The 15,430-nt window shown below is 38.2% G+C and overlaps 2 long non-coding RNA genes and 1 pseudogene across 2 annotated transcripts; 2 read left to right on the plus strand and 1 right to left on the minus strand.

The window, feature by feature from the left end:
• The first annotated feature begins 2,747 nt into the window (after positions 1 to 2,747).
• LOC131677937 (uncharacterized) lies at positions 2,748 to 4,867 on the plus strand. Its single transcript, XR_009303489.1, has 3 exons — positions 2,748 to 2,856; positions 3,115 to 3,517; positions 3,570 to 4,867. It is a non-coding gene; the product is annotated as an uncharacterized LOC131677937 (long non-coding RNA).
• LOC131677934 (uncharacterized) lies at positions 4,328 to 7,243 on the minus strand. The gene is made up of 2 exons (XR_009303487.1): positions 4,863 to 7,243; positions 4,328 to 4,798 (listed from the first exon to the last, which is right to left on the minus strand). It is a non-coding gene; the product is annotated as an uncharacterized LOC131677934 (long non-coding RNA).
• A 6,577-nt stretch (positions 7,244 to 13,820) lies between these two features.
• Positions 13,821 to 15,118, plus strand: LOC131677932 (small ribosomal subunit protein uS7-like; annotated as a pseudogene).
• The last annotated feature ends 312 nt before the right edge of the window (positions 15,119 to 15,430 follow it).

The raw sequence follows: 15,430 nt of genomic DNA on the forward strand, positions 1-15,430 counted from the left end.
TGTATTTTACGTCCATACCCTAAATTACTCGATAAGTCTCTCGAAATGTTTAAAGAAATTTATAGTAAATTACCGCATCAGTGGACTTACCTCGTGAGCACATATCGGTGCATCTATTTCCGCTTGACATGCTTTATCTACTTTACTTCCTCGTAAACACTCCGCAAAATCCATGCGGTCCTGCAAGTCTGGAAGCAGCGCTTGAAGCTCACTCATATTTTCGCGAAGGTAAATGAAATTTTTTAAGCGAATATTTGCACTGCGAAGTGGTTCGATTAGACGCTCAAGCCCAAATTGATGCAACACTTCCACGACCTCAGCGTCTGCCATTTTATCAACAAGAAAATTTTATCCTTTTTGTAGGGTTGACATTAGTGCTGGTTGCCATCTGCTGGTGCCATCATGCTGGCAACCAGTACGCTACCAGCATAATGTAAACGTATGCCATCTGCTGGTACCAGCTGCTGACAAGCGTTGACATTATGCTGGTAGCATGCTGGTTGCCAGCATGCTGGCACCAGCAGATGGCAACCAGCACTAATGTAAACTGGGCATTTACGAACCGAGATGCTGATGAATGAATCCTTTTTTATGTGTTTAAAATTAGGTTTGTTCCAGTACACGGAAGTCACTTCGGAGTAAACAGGAGCAAAAAATCTTTGCTCTTTTTTACTCCGGTATGCTACCAGAAGAAGAAAAAAGAGAAGAAGAGAGTACAGGAACGATTTTCTCCGGAGTACTTCCAGTTTCTCCTGGTACTGGAACAGACCTATTATATCCGAGGACGCGTACACGGAGCATAAAAAGCACCCAAAATTTGTGTCAGTTGCACTTACCCAGTCAAAAAATGCGAACGAATTGATTATTTCGATACAGATCTTTCATTAGGGCCTAAGTCGCAATGCACTCAAATGGAGAAAAATCAGTTTCAATATTCGGCGATGCTTTTCTAAATGTAGTTTTTATTGTAGGTATAAATTATTTTATGACCATGTTTTTCCGGAAGCATCTTTGGTTAAACCTTATGACAATATAACAAAAAATTTAATTCCTTTTAGTGGGTAGAAACTAAAATATAAGAAATGTAAAAATGCTTACGCTTAATTAGCATCCCAGTCGTGATTTCGCCCTTCAGCAACCACCATTTGCGGAAGGGTTGAACTGCAAGATGGAGAGAAAGGTGGGAACATTTGACACTTTTGAGTGTATTAGTATTATACTTGCAAAATTAAGCATGGAGGCCGGGGCCCTTGAAGTAAACATCAACATCCGAACGAGCATCCTGATTCTTTGGCACACGATGAAAAGTCCGAGCTTCACTTCGGATCTATCGATTAGAACACTTACGGATACTTTTTACCTCGAAAATAATCGATTAAATTAACTATGACCGAACCGAAACAAAACTTATGGCAACAGAAGGGCCCGCTACGTCAACTGTTTGTGCTTTTCTTCTTCATATCCTCTTGTTTTTTCGGCTTCACCGAAGAAAAATGACAACCGCACTCACACACAGAAAAAAATGTGCACACCTGTATCCGTCTTGGTTAAACTGTGTACATAATTTTCAGAAGAGCGCGGTAAATGGGCTAAACTGACTCTGTCTTGCTGGGTAGGGCTGGGTAAATGGGCGAGCTTGACATTATACTTTTTAATAGGGCTCAGCAAATGGGCGCATAGAAACCGAATGTAAATGAAAGGGCGCGTGCATCTTTTCTTCGAATTACATGAAAATATCGAAATATTCGAATGTTTATGTGCAACGACTATCGAGTAGACATGATCATAGTAAATATTGCTTATCATTTATATAATAGAACCGCCGTTTAAAGAATAATTTTGTGAATAATAACCGTATGCCCGGTTCGAAAACTCGAAGAAAATGCATGTTTCGCCGTTTTGTTTTCTTTAATTATAAATCGAACTAAAAACCATTTTAACTAATTTTCACATCAATCTTGTAGTATTTTTGTCGCATAATGTCATAATAGCGAAAACGCTGTTTGTTTACATTTGCGATTTAAGCCCTAATGAATGATCTATGTCGATTTTGACGTTTTACTCTACTCGCCTGTGCTAATTGCTCCTAGGAACAAATGCAATTTGCTGATGCGATTTAAGGCAATTTCAATATTACAATAGGGATCTTTAGGGATGTGGATGATAAAGCATTTTCCGATGCAGATTAGCACTGTGAGTTAATATCTCAATCCTTTTTCTATTTTAAAGCACGAAATTATCGCAAAAACATTTTTTTTAGTTTGTTTCCTTTTAGGACAATAACACATCCAAACCCATGCGACTTGCACGACTCTACCCAGTAAAGTTCAGCCGAAATGAGCCGGAATTCCGGCTGGTTCCAGTTAGTATTCTGGCTCCAGGGACCCAACCGATTCTAACTAGAATCGGTTGTGTCACTGGAGCCGGTGTACGAACTGGAACCAGCCGGAATTCCGGCTCATTTCCGGTTGAACTTCACTGGGTATAGGTTGCCTCATCAGATCTACCATATAGTTTGCAGATGAAATTTGGGATGGCAGGCTGCTAGCGGATTGCAAAAGTACCAGATCATGCTGTGTGGGGTGATGTCCCGGTTAACAATGAGGCGAACGAAATATTGCAGATACGTCATTTAGTAGGACAACCGAGGGCGTGACACTCTTTTATAAAAATATTTCACCTGGTTTTATACTTTTTATGACTCCCTATATTTATTTATAATTGTCTATAAAAGTTATAACTGTACTCGAATCGTAGAAAGTTCGAAAAAAAATTCGAACACCCATTACCATAGTAGCCTAGTTACCGCGAGTGATTATAAACAATGAAAAAATGGTTTTGCATAAACAAGAAATGGTAAGTACCCAAATATTTTATATAATTCTAGGTGTTTCTAGTTAGTATCCAGCTCCAGTGACACAATCGATCCTAATTAGAATAGGTTGTGTCACTGGAGCTGGGCACTAACTAGAACCAGCAAAAATTACGGGCTCATTTGCTGGCTGGACTTACCTTCGGGGGTTCTCCTGGTTTAGTAAAATCGGAGCCATACACAAAAACGCAGCTTTGTCAAATCCCAGTCTTGGTTTCTACAAGTTCTTTACCTCAAAACAGGTCTGTCTTAACGCCGATAATAATTCAGCCATCCCAACCGCAACAGCAGCAAACAACCACAATTTCAGCGTTCTTCAGTAACATTTCACAGCAGCACATTAAGATTTTCCATCATCCGACCGGGATATAGCAAAAACTATGCTTCTGCCACAGAGTTTGAATCCCGATCCTGCAGTTCCCGCTCCTATCTCCGATGCCTCAATTTGATACTAATCATCAGAATGACCGCTTCAACAACATCGTTGGCTTCAAGTTCTGCAACCTTATCAACTTCGCGTTTTTCCAAATATTGTCGACGTGATTCAATCCTCAACTTGGGTAGCAACTTGCTCATCCACTTCGAGCTTCTCCTCTAAATCGGACACAAGATCGCTTTGGATTTGCAAGAAACATTTCGTCAACGGTTTGTATCATAATTCGTTTTGTTTCTTTTATTTTATGAGTAACTTTTACAGGAAGAACTGCGAGTCCATATGATTTTGCTGATGTCGAGTGGGTTCCAAGCCTCTGCTTGGATACAACTGAAAGTTTCCTAAATGTAGTAGATGCAAAATTTGAAAATGTAGATAATAGTAACTTCCTGCGGCAGAGCCAATATATGGATATGGAAAAACCTGTCGTCTATGTCAAGAGAACATTGCTCTGATGTCTGCACTGCATCCACTTCCATCACCCTTGTATAATCGTCGTTTAAAATGGCTTAATAAGGAAATTGCTGGCATTCAACTACCTTTCAAGACTGAGTATACAACAATTTTGCATATGAGCTATGTCTAACAAAACTAGAAGAGTTTCACACTTGGCGTGAACGTCAACAGATCATCGACTCTTTAATTAGAACGTTTCGGGAGAACGAAAAAGACCGCCGGAATGTCCCACCAATACCAATCGTGTCTAATCCCATTGAACGACTAATGGAAGATTATATGGAGGAGGTTCTCCCGTTAAACTCGTCTAATGGAGAACGTGGAATAAAGATTAAACATGAAACGATATCAACGATACCTGAACGAGATGAACAATTTGATCAGCTGAAGAATGAATTTTTTTCCGCGATAGAACCTTTTAGTGTAGAATTGGCTCGAATTGATACTGATGTTTCAGTGGTTTCTCCCACAGAGATACCTTTGGGTGGAGAAAAATAGATTGATCAGAAAGATGCTAAAAAATTAGGAGATAAATGGTGGAACTAAATCCCAAGAAGAGTCGAAGGTAGTTGTGGAGAGCACGATTTATGTATTTATGGATTGATTTTAAATACGTTTGCAATACAAAAAATGTGCGTTCTTAGGAAACTCATTGCTGAATACTAAATCGTATGCCATTGTCTCGAAAATTCTGCATAGTCCACCGATAGAAGTTGATATCAATTTCGTAGGATTCGTTGCGGGTATCAATTTTGACGGTTTTCTTGTTTTGTTTCATTGTTTCAGCAGATCTACCACCAAGACCTCGGCGTCCTATCTTGATTTGACAATTGATGGGATCAACTGTGAGAAACAGTTCCTAGATCCTAATGAACCGCCGCTCCAACCAATCTTCTGAAGCTACTTGAATCCCAAATTGCTTTCGTCGATTTTCTTCTCCTTAAAGTCATCAACTATATGACCCGGCGGTCTACAGTTTCGTCAATTTCTTTACATTCGACGCTTTCGTTGTCTAGATTGACGGATTGCTTTTTCCGCTGAAAGAAAAACAAACACTGAAAATTTTTTGAAAATAAAGTGGTGGACAACAAAATATCTTACAACAATTTTGTAGCAATGGTTAATCATCTTTTTCAGGAATGAGATCTTTACATTTTTTCTAACCGGCTTATCCGAATCGCCTATCGCGTCAATCAGTACAAGCGTTCCCACCTTTGTTTGGCTCAAGATTTACCCTCCGGCATTTCTCGACATGTGAAGCTGCACATGCTTAAACTTACTGGAGTATTCCGTTCGCAGTAGAGCACCGCTGTGAGAAACCTGATCTTCCGGTCCTTTCCGTTGTACTTCGGATGCAGCAGCATTCGAAGCCGAAACGAATGTTCGCTGAAGTTAATTTCTTCTGGAAGCTCGATACTTATTGGCAACCCCGTCCAACAGCTGCTTAAGACGCTCCATCGTCTCTGGGGAGTAGCGAAAGTGTAGCAATTCTACATACACAAACACTGAGCAAACATACGAGTTCGTCCTCCGGAATTCAGTGTTGATGTAGTTCCATGAAAATACGCCGAAGGTCCCAATGCTCATCCAGCTCGTAGCGCGTTCTGTAGTCGTCGATGTTTCAATACAGATTGGTCTTCGGTTCGGTATTTTGCGGAGCATATTTACGGCATTATTTCACTAAAGATTTTTCATTTCTCATATCGGACAATCAAACAACACGTAAACCACAAAATGACACCCGTGGATGGGAATCATTGTTGGATTGCTTATACCTACTACTCCATCACAAGTAGTTATTCTTCCGCAGTGTAATCAGGTCGGTTTCGGTGCTTTAGTATGTGGCACAAGTACAAAGGCTTCCGTTTTCATTGTTGGATTGATATTTTCGTTTGTCGATCAATTTCAATTCAACAATGTCAACAATAATAAATGACAGCTCATAAATCCACCGCACACTGAGAATATGTTCGAAAACAAGTTCAAAAATTCTATGGTTATAAAGTGTATAAAATTATAATGTTGTCTATAATTATACAAAAACGTTATAATTGCATAATATTTTATAATTCATTGGAAGTGTCACGCCCCTTGAGGACAACTGTCAGTTTGCTGGCTGAATTTAATTTGTTTTTTTTTTTAGTTTGAAAATCAGTAAAGAATAATTAAGGTTTAAAAATTATATGAGTGTACTCGTAAGAACACCCGCTATCAGTACATATGAAAAACTGACACAATTTTTCCAAATTAAAGATCCCTAGTAATTTTCTTGCGGCTTAAATGGACTTGGTTATTTTCCGCCTTTTTCTAACATGGCGGTTTATGTTTGGCTTAAGCTTAAAATTGTTTTTTAAACAATCCGCTTATTCTCCCTTGTATTTGGTTTATCTAGTGCACTTTATTTGCAGGAAATTGTGTGTAAATATAGTAAAACAAGACCACTGGCCTAAAGTCTCAACGAACGTCAGGAATATGGTAAGTTTTGGTGTGCAATACCAATTTCACTATTGATTCTTCCTAGAGTTTCGCGATGATAACCAAGTATGCTGATAAATTTATTTGGGTCTAGGAGCAGATCACTTGTGATGTATTTTTCAAAATCAACAAAATTGAATGCATTTTCTTGCTATCAAAATAGGAAATTAGAATGTATTTTGCGATACGTGTAAGACGTCAAAGCCCTGTAAAGCGGATCCTCCACGAGCAGAATTATTGTAAATAAATCAATTATTGATCAATATATTGACGGTGTAAGGGCATCTTAAAAATATTGATCATGTAGAAATCAAATGGGATTGACGGGATTGAAGCAGTTTTGTCAATATTTTTGTTGACAATATTCTTGTCTCGTGTAGGGTCCGCTTAAGAAACTAGCTCCAACAAAACATCGAATGAAGTTGATCGGGGCAAGGCGTTAGTTGAACAAACTTGTCTGCGAGGAAGTGCAAAAGTTGATGTAAAAAGGGACATTAAATGCTTTTTTCAAATTTGATGTGCATTTCTAGAGTGGTCTGTACATAGTGAATCCGGAAATAAGTATTGTTTATAATTATCATATCAGCAATAAAGGGCGATTAAATGGCGCGTTCCATGGGTGATTTAAGGGCACATAGGGCGGCAAAAAATGACGGCGAAAACAAAAAATCACCCGTTTTGACAGCTCGTATACTATAGGGATCTTTAGGTGTGTGCGGGTTAAAGCATATTCTGATGCAGATTAGTACCGTGAATTAATATCTCAGTCCTTTTTCAATTTTTAGGCCCGAAACTATTGAAAAAAAAAAAATAGTTTGTTTTCTTTTAGGACAATAACGCATCCAAACCCACGCGACTTGCACGACTCTATTGGCGATTTGCGGCAAAACTAAAATTAGTCATGCGACACCTATGATTCAGCGCATGAACTAGCAAAGTGATACAGTTTATTTTTTTCACTCGCAAGTGAGTCGTAGCTTCCTACAAAAACTTCATTTTATTCTTGGAAAAACGTTACCATTGCCAAAAAATTAATGTAACGAGTAAGAAATTTAGTTATATTTGCAATTATTTGTGGTTGCAATCAATTGAATCTATTTGGCTTATACATTTCTTCGAAATGCAATAGCGGTATTATGGTGATTATAAAAAGGCTTTCCATAAATAAAGTTTCAATTGGAAATCGAGAACCAATCAGCGCTAACGTTAAACTCCTTCGTATTTTGGACTACGTAGGAGATTCGGTTAGGCCTATCAGAGAGAAGGATCGGCTGTATATGATGCAAAGCTGATACTTCCCAATGCACCGGATATATTATTTCCTCGCGTGATCCGGAGAGTTTCATGCATTTACATCATCTTATGAAGGTTTAATTTGACTTAGGAGAAACGGAAAATGTTGCGACGGCTACGGTGCTCAAAAAATTACATTTCGGAACCGCACACATGTAGCTCTGGGAATAATATTAGAAACCATTATGTTTTACACCATTTTCGCAAGATGTTTACTCAGCATCATTTAAAATGATACTTTTCCTTCGTTTTCGTAAGCAATTATTAACGACACTGAATCCCTCTTGATAAAGACTCGACACGTCAATCATTTGTTTACAGCCCCCTGGCAACCCTATACCATCATATGGAGTTTGACAGCGACCTACATATATGGGGCGTTGTAGCTATAAAGCCCCAAACAAAGAATTATGTTCGGCACTATGCCCGATATTCAAGCAATCCACACGACGTTTTGCATCTTGTGGGATAATTTAATATCATATCATTCAGAAAATCGACATTTTGTAACTAAATACAGCTTCTAATCATTCGGTTCAAAATCAATGTTTTGCCTTTCATGGCAGTGATGCTGGCTGTACAGAGACGTCGTCCTTGACAGGAGGCTGTTTGTTTACCATTTATCTGTCAGTGTCATTCCAATCGAGCACTAAACCTGTCAATGTCATTCCAATCGAGCAGAAGACTTGTCAAATGTTGCAATCTGATGAATGAATTTTGGAAAGTATTGTGATAGCGAGTTAAAATATTTTGAATAAATTTCTGAATCGAATCTCTAAGGCAAGTTAAAACATATAACTTTTATCATTACGGTGCCTTCTAAAAGTTGCTTCAACCATTGCAGCTATCCGTAATGTTGTAATTTTCAGGTAAACCACAGAACGGGACCCATTCCGCACGAAGGTCGTAGTTTACTGGGAAGTGAAAAAACCAATATTATTAAAACCGGCGGTAGTTTTATTGGTACAAAACTTCACACAGCACTTCATGATGAAAAAATTATCGACGTTGCAACTCTGCGGTAACTGTAGTATATGAGTCAACTGAAGTTAACGCTGTGACAGTGGTGCTAGTTTGCAGAAAATAATGTTGCCAACCCATTTTATTTTGTTGGGATAAGATGGCGAGTCTTTATTCAGTAATTCAGCGTCTTTAGCAATTATCAACTTTAAATTTGGTGATATGTTGTTTAAAAGTTATTTTCTTACCAATGTTTACAGAAAATATATCCACTTTGACAGAACCAAATGACATCAGCAACACTTTACTTCTAGCGCTATCTGTGAACGTTTTCAACGTAGAATCGCCAATAGGTTGCCTTATCAGATCTACCATAGTTTGCAGATGAAACTTGGGATGGCAGGCTGCTAGCGGATTGCAAAAGTACCAGATCATGTTGTGTGGGGTGATGTCCCGGTTAACAATAAGGCGAACGAGATATTTGCAGATACGTCTTTTAGTAGGACAACTGTCAGTTTGTTGAATTTAATTTGTTTTTTTTTTTAATTTTAAAATCGTAAAAGAATAATTAAGGTTTGAGAATGATATGAGTGTACACGTAGGGACACCTGCTATCAATACATATGAAAAACTGACGCAATTTTTCCAAATTAAAGACCCCTATTATCACAGAGAACAAACATATAAGCTTAAACAAACTTTCCCGAAAAACCTGTGTAAACATTTAAATGAAAATACGTAGAAAATCACCATGACATACAGGTTCGCATGCGTGAATCACCATTGTATTCAAGTTTGCACACAAGTGCCTTATAGCAATTGCTGGCCGATCGTAGCGCCGACCAGTGGCAAATTGCTACTTGCTGTTGTCATTTCAAAGCGACAGTTTTATTTCTTACACAAGTTGAAAACTTTACTTATATGTCAGTTCTCAGTGCTATTATTAAAAAGAAAAATATTGTTCAGGAGCGAAATGCGGGTTTAATAATATATTTCTATAAATTTCAGAAATAAAGTTTAACATTTTGTCGTGACTAACGACTTACCTTTCAATATAGGGGCCCCTTTTCAAAATTTCGGAAGAAAAATGATGTAAGATTTTGAACGCTTATATCTTTTGTTGTACTGAATGGATTTAATAAATTTCTTCGGCATTTTGTCGAAAATATTTGTACCAATGTTGTATTAAATTTTGGAATATGTAGGATATTCATTATCAACGGAAAAATAGTGTTTTGAAAAATCTTTCGAAAACGACTCGGAAAAGTGAAAATTTTCAGCCCATCCCGCACAGAGCCGTCAAAATGGTGCAGCAAATGAACAATAAAATAATGAAAAGTTTATATAAAGGTCCACTACATGTTTGTTCCTATGATTATTCGTATTGGGTTGCTTGACGAGAGCAGTTGGTGGGGGAAAGCCGGGATATTAATTTTGGTTAAGCCATTAGAAGTCGGACGGAAAGGAAAGGCTCATGCACGCCACGAGAACGAGCGAGAAAGCGATAGTAGTGCATATTAGCGAAAGCGTTACGTACATTTTGAACCTTATTAACTTTTCTTCTACAAAACGGATTGCCAATCTTGTTTCATAAATCGGAAGGAAAACGTTCAATGCTTGCTACCGATGCGTTCTTTGCTATATAAAATTTGTTTAAATAGTTCGAAAACTACTTTAAATGAAATCAACATTAATGATAAAACCTATAAATAGGGGTGTCGCAGCTTTTCTCTAAGCCAGACGTGTGTAAGACGCAGTGCATAACAGACGTGCGTGGTCGTGAGAAGCTGCATCGGACGACCAATCAAATCAGCTACCATCGGAGAGAAGAAGAAAAACGTTGGTGGAGGTGGTGGCAGTGAGAAGTCCAAAAAGCCAAAGGCTAAGAAACGCAGTCACTGAAAAGGCGGTAGTAACTGCCACTAAAAATGCCACCAAAACATCGAAGGCTGCAAAGCGTACTCATTCGGTGTGAGCTGCGAAAGGGGAAAGATCGTATGGATGTACGCAGTAAAAACAATCGTCGGCAACGTTTGAATTGTTTTAAAAGATTCCCGTCTTGTATCAACATAGTTATCTACAAACCGTCCTTATTAGGACGAATACAAAATGGAAAAAGAATTTAATTAGAAAGTTTCTTTTATTAACTGGTATTAAGTTTGCGCTTGGTAATTCTGTACTTTTACCAGTGAATCATAAGAAAATGTTTTTCTAATTTACAAACCCGAAAGTTTTTGCAAATCCTTCCAAGAAAATCAGTGAATGTGCCAACTCTGCCACTAAGCGAAAGCTACACCAAAACGAATGATGAAAATATTTTCATTTATCGAACAAAAGGACGTCCTTCCATCTGCATTGTAAAGTCAATAAATAGGAACACCATGATGAAAACCGTGCTCATTCGGTGTGAGCTGCGAAAGGGGAAAGATCGTACGGATGTACGCAGTAAAAACAATCGTCGGCAAGGTTTGAATTGTTTTAAAAGATTCCCGTCTTGAATCAACATAGTTATCCACAAACCGTCCTTATTAGGACAAAGGCAAAATGGAAAAAGAATTTAATTAGAAAGTTTCTTTTATTAACTAGTATTAAGTTTGCGCTTGGTAATTCTGTACTTTTATCAGTGAATCATAAGAAAATGTTTTTCCAATCTACAAACCCGAAGGTTTTTGCAAATCCTTCCAATAATATCAGTGAATGTGGCAACTCTGCCACTAAGCGAAAGCTACACCAAAACGAATGATGAAAATATTTTCATTTATCGAACAAAAGGACGTCCTTCCATCTGCATTGTAAAGTCAATAAAAAGGAACACCATGATGAAAACCGTGCTCATTCGGTGTGAGCTGCGAAAGGGGAAAGATCGTACGGATGTACGCAGTGAAAACAATCGTCGGCAAGGTTTGAATTGTTTTAAAAGATTCCCGTCTTGTATCAACATAGTTATCCACAAACCGTCCTTATTAGGACGAAGGCAAAATGGAAAAAGAATTTAATTAGAAAGTTTCTTTTATTAACTGGTATTAAGTTTGCGCTTGGTAATTCTGTACTTTTACCAGTGAATCATAAGAAAATGTTTTTCTAATTTACAAACCCGAAAGTTTTTGCAAATCCTTCCAAGAAAATCAGTGAATGTGCCAACTCTGCCACTAAGCGAAAGCTACACCAAAACGAATGATGAAAATATTTTCATTTATCGAACAAAAGGACGTCCTTCCATCTGCATTGTAAAGTCAATAAATAGGAACACCATGATGAAAACCGTGCTCATTCGGTGTGAGCTGCGAAAGGGGAAAGATCGTACGGATGTACGCAGTAAAAACAATCGTCGGCAAGGTTTGAATTGTTTTAAAAGATTCCCGTCTTGTATCAACATAGTTATCCACAAACCGTCCTTATTAGGACGAAGGCAAAATGGAAAAAGAATTTAATTAGAAAGTTTCTTTTATTAACTAGTATTAAGTTTGCGCTTGGTAATTCTGTACTTTTACCAGTGAATCATAAGAAAATGTTTTTCCAATCTACAAACCCGAAGGTTTTTGCAAATCCTTCCAATAATATCAGTGAATGTGGCAACTCTGCCACTAAGCGAAAGCTACACCAAAACGAATGATGAAAATATTTTCATTTATCGAACAAAAGGACGTCCTTCCATCTGCATTGTAAAGTCAATAAAAAGGAACACCATGATGAAAACCGTGCTCATTCGGTGTGAGCTGCGAAAGGGGAAAGATCGTACGGATGTACGCAGTGAAAACAATCGTCGGCAAGGTTTGAATTGTTTTAAAAGATTCCCGTCTTGAATCAACATAGTTATCCACAAACCGTCCTTATTAGGACAAAGGCAAAATGGAAAAAGATGGGTTGGTAATGTATATGACATAACAGGGGTGTCGTGACCACACTTCGAAGTTATTTCAAATCTTGCAAAGCATAAATTGACATAATTTCAATGATTGTTCCTTTATGAATGAAATGACAAATTTTCAGGTCAACGCGGCAATAACTTTGCAATTTATAGAACAATTTTATATTTTTAGATATCATATATTAACTGTCATCTCTTCCAAACAACTTAACCCTCTGCTGCCAACCACGTGGTTTTGCAGGGTTAAGGAGAATCATTGTAAAATGTCCAATACATGATTTTATGTTGTTACCTCGACTAAAACCACTTCAGAACACTCCCACCTGTCATACATGTACATTGTCTGCATGTTGAAATCATTATATGAAATTATTGACCTGTATTCAACGCGGAGAACTCGGTAATAAAATTGTTTTGCTGAATATACTAACGAACGGGATCCCCAGGAAAATTTCGCTGAGCCCGGTGAATCGAACTTAATGCGCAAAATTTAGCCATTTGAAGGAGATACAAGCAGAATTTTAAGAATATGAGCATCGCGGTTATGTCCCGGACATTACCCGCCCCTAGTTTTTCGCTAAGCGTGTTCATTTCTGTACGGAAAAGATTCCGATGGTTGTTTCGAGAGATTTTAACATTGATATTTCAAAGCAAGAAAATTGTTCATTTCATGAATGAATGTCTCAACGAGCTTAGAATCCAGCGCATCCCCTATCAACGCAGACGCCAACAACAAAGGTTCTTTTCAGAACCACCATAATTATTATAAAGAATAACTTGAAACATTCCCACATATTTCATTGAGTATCATTCGATTTGAATTACAAGTCAAACGAGTAGTCACGACACTCCGGTTATGTCCTAGACATTACCCACCCATCTTTTTTATTCACGGGCGTCAAATGCCGGAACCAATCAAGCATAACGTTTTCTTTATGGAGAAAGTATTGTGACTATGGTGATAAATATTTCGGCTCTTTCCTTGTGTTATTGAGCGTAGGTAAACGAAAATAATCAATATTTTTTTATGTAACACCGAAAAATATTCACACAAGTACAAAACCACATCATTTAATCGAATTCGCTTTTCTAGGCGTACATGTCCTACGACGTTAACAATGAAACTATTCTGCTAGAGCTTGAACATTTGCATGGGGTGCCAGTCTGAAATAAGAGTTGCCAGTTTTACGGTTTTTGTGTCCGCCTAACTATGAATATAGTAACTATAGGTATCCCTACTTATACTATGTTCACATTAGGTCTGTTCCAGTACCAGGAGAAACTGGAAGTACTCCGGAGAAAATCGTTCCAGTACTCTCTTCTTCTCTTTTTTCTTCTTCTGGGAGCAAACCGGAGTAAAAAGGAGCTAAGATTTTTTGCTCCTGTTTACTCCGGAGTGACTTCCGTGTACTGGAACAAACCTATTAGCGCTGATATCACGTGATATACCGAGATGATATGGATATCACGTCAAAGTGTTCACATTTATGCGAGATGATATTGTTTGACATTTGAATTGACAACTAGATTGTCATCCATGTCATACTGAACTACATTCTTAAAATTGTAAAAATGAGGCATCAAACGGAAGGAATAATTGCATCGAACATTTTATTGAATGCTGATATAATTAATACTGTGAATAAAGTGCTTTTGTGCGTGTTACATGTAAACGAATACGACAAAGTGTTTACTGAGTATCTTGATGCAATGGTGTGTTGTTGAATTAAATGCGAGATTCCCATGGGATACGAAAAATAGGGAAAAGAGCCCACAAAGGGTTTTGTGTTTACTACATGTTTGTATTATGTTCATTTTCAGAAAAGAGCTAGCAAATTTGGAGAAGAAGATGTATAAAACAATGGGAATCCTTTCCGGCCACTGTCAAATACTGACGTGTAGAACGTAAATAACACTCTTGTCGTAGATTGAGGCGATTGAAAATTTTGAGGGCAACAATGTCCAGGCCCAGGTATTCAATCAAGCACAGTTCGTCCGCGGTACTCCCAGACATCAAGCTGTTCGGTCGCTGGATACCCACATTTCGGACATTTCCGTATCGGATTATATCGCAGTGAAGGAGAAGCACACCAAGAATCACGTCAAAAAACTGGAAGCTGTCCGAGTCGAAATAAGGCATCTGCTAACCGAGGAAAATCCGCTGCAAATTGCGGTGCAGTCCATAATCAACTTGGGATCACGTAAATATTCGACCCGTATTGGTCGTGCCGGTACTGTGCGTCGTCAGGCCGTTGATGTTTCCACACTGCGTTGCGTGAACCAGGCTATCTGGCTTCTGTGCACCGGTGCTCGTGAGGCTGCATTCCGCAAAATCTAGTCTATTGCCGAATGCTTGGCTGATGAGTTGAATAATGCTGCTGAGGGTTCGTCCAACTGGTACCAAATCACGAAGAAGAACGAACTGGATCTTGTCGCCAAGTCTAACCGATAAATCGTTACGGCAAGGCACATGTGTGACAGCCGGGCGATTCTTCCGATATTCTCGTCGTTTTACGACCTGTTTCTGCTCGCGTAAATTTAATAACCCTCAAAATTAACAATATTCACAACAATGGTTCTGTTGTGCGCTAAAATGTGAATAAAAAAGGCAATCCTTTTAGAAGTTTTAAACTTTTGAATATACGAATATTAAAAAAATACGATTTAGGATTTTTGTCACTAAGTACCCCAGTAACCATAAGCGTTAAGTCCCTCACTCGAACATATGCGGTAAAACCTAGACAGCAAAAGCTGCACACTTGCCGTGAGGGACAAGGCCTTTGTTCGAGACTTGCTAAAGTTAATTTTCAAAAAACATTATTCATATCGTGTTAGAACGATATATCATTGTAAATATCAAATAACCGTGGAAAATCACAAGAATTCATATAAGATATTAGCAATTTATTGTATTGAAGGTTGGCCTCTATGCATAAAACGTAATCAAAACATGCGCGATTACCGAATGAATCGCTTTTAGTAGGCTTTCCATAAATATTGCACCGTATCTAAGAAACTAGTAAAGATGGCAAACTGGTGTCTTCAGCAATGTTTCTAAGAAGAATATTCCCCG

This window comes from Topomyia yanbarensis, chromosome 1 (assembly GCF_030247195.1).
Source record: "Topomyia yanbarensis strain Yona2022 chromosome 1, ASM3024719v1, whole genome shotgun sequence".
Taxonomy (NCBI): domain Eukaryota; kingdom Metazoa; phylum Arthropoda; class Insecta; order Diptera; family Culicidae; genus Topomyia; species Topomyia yanbarensis.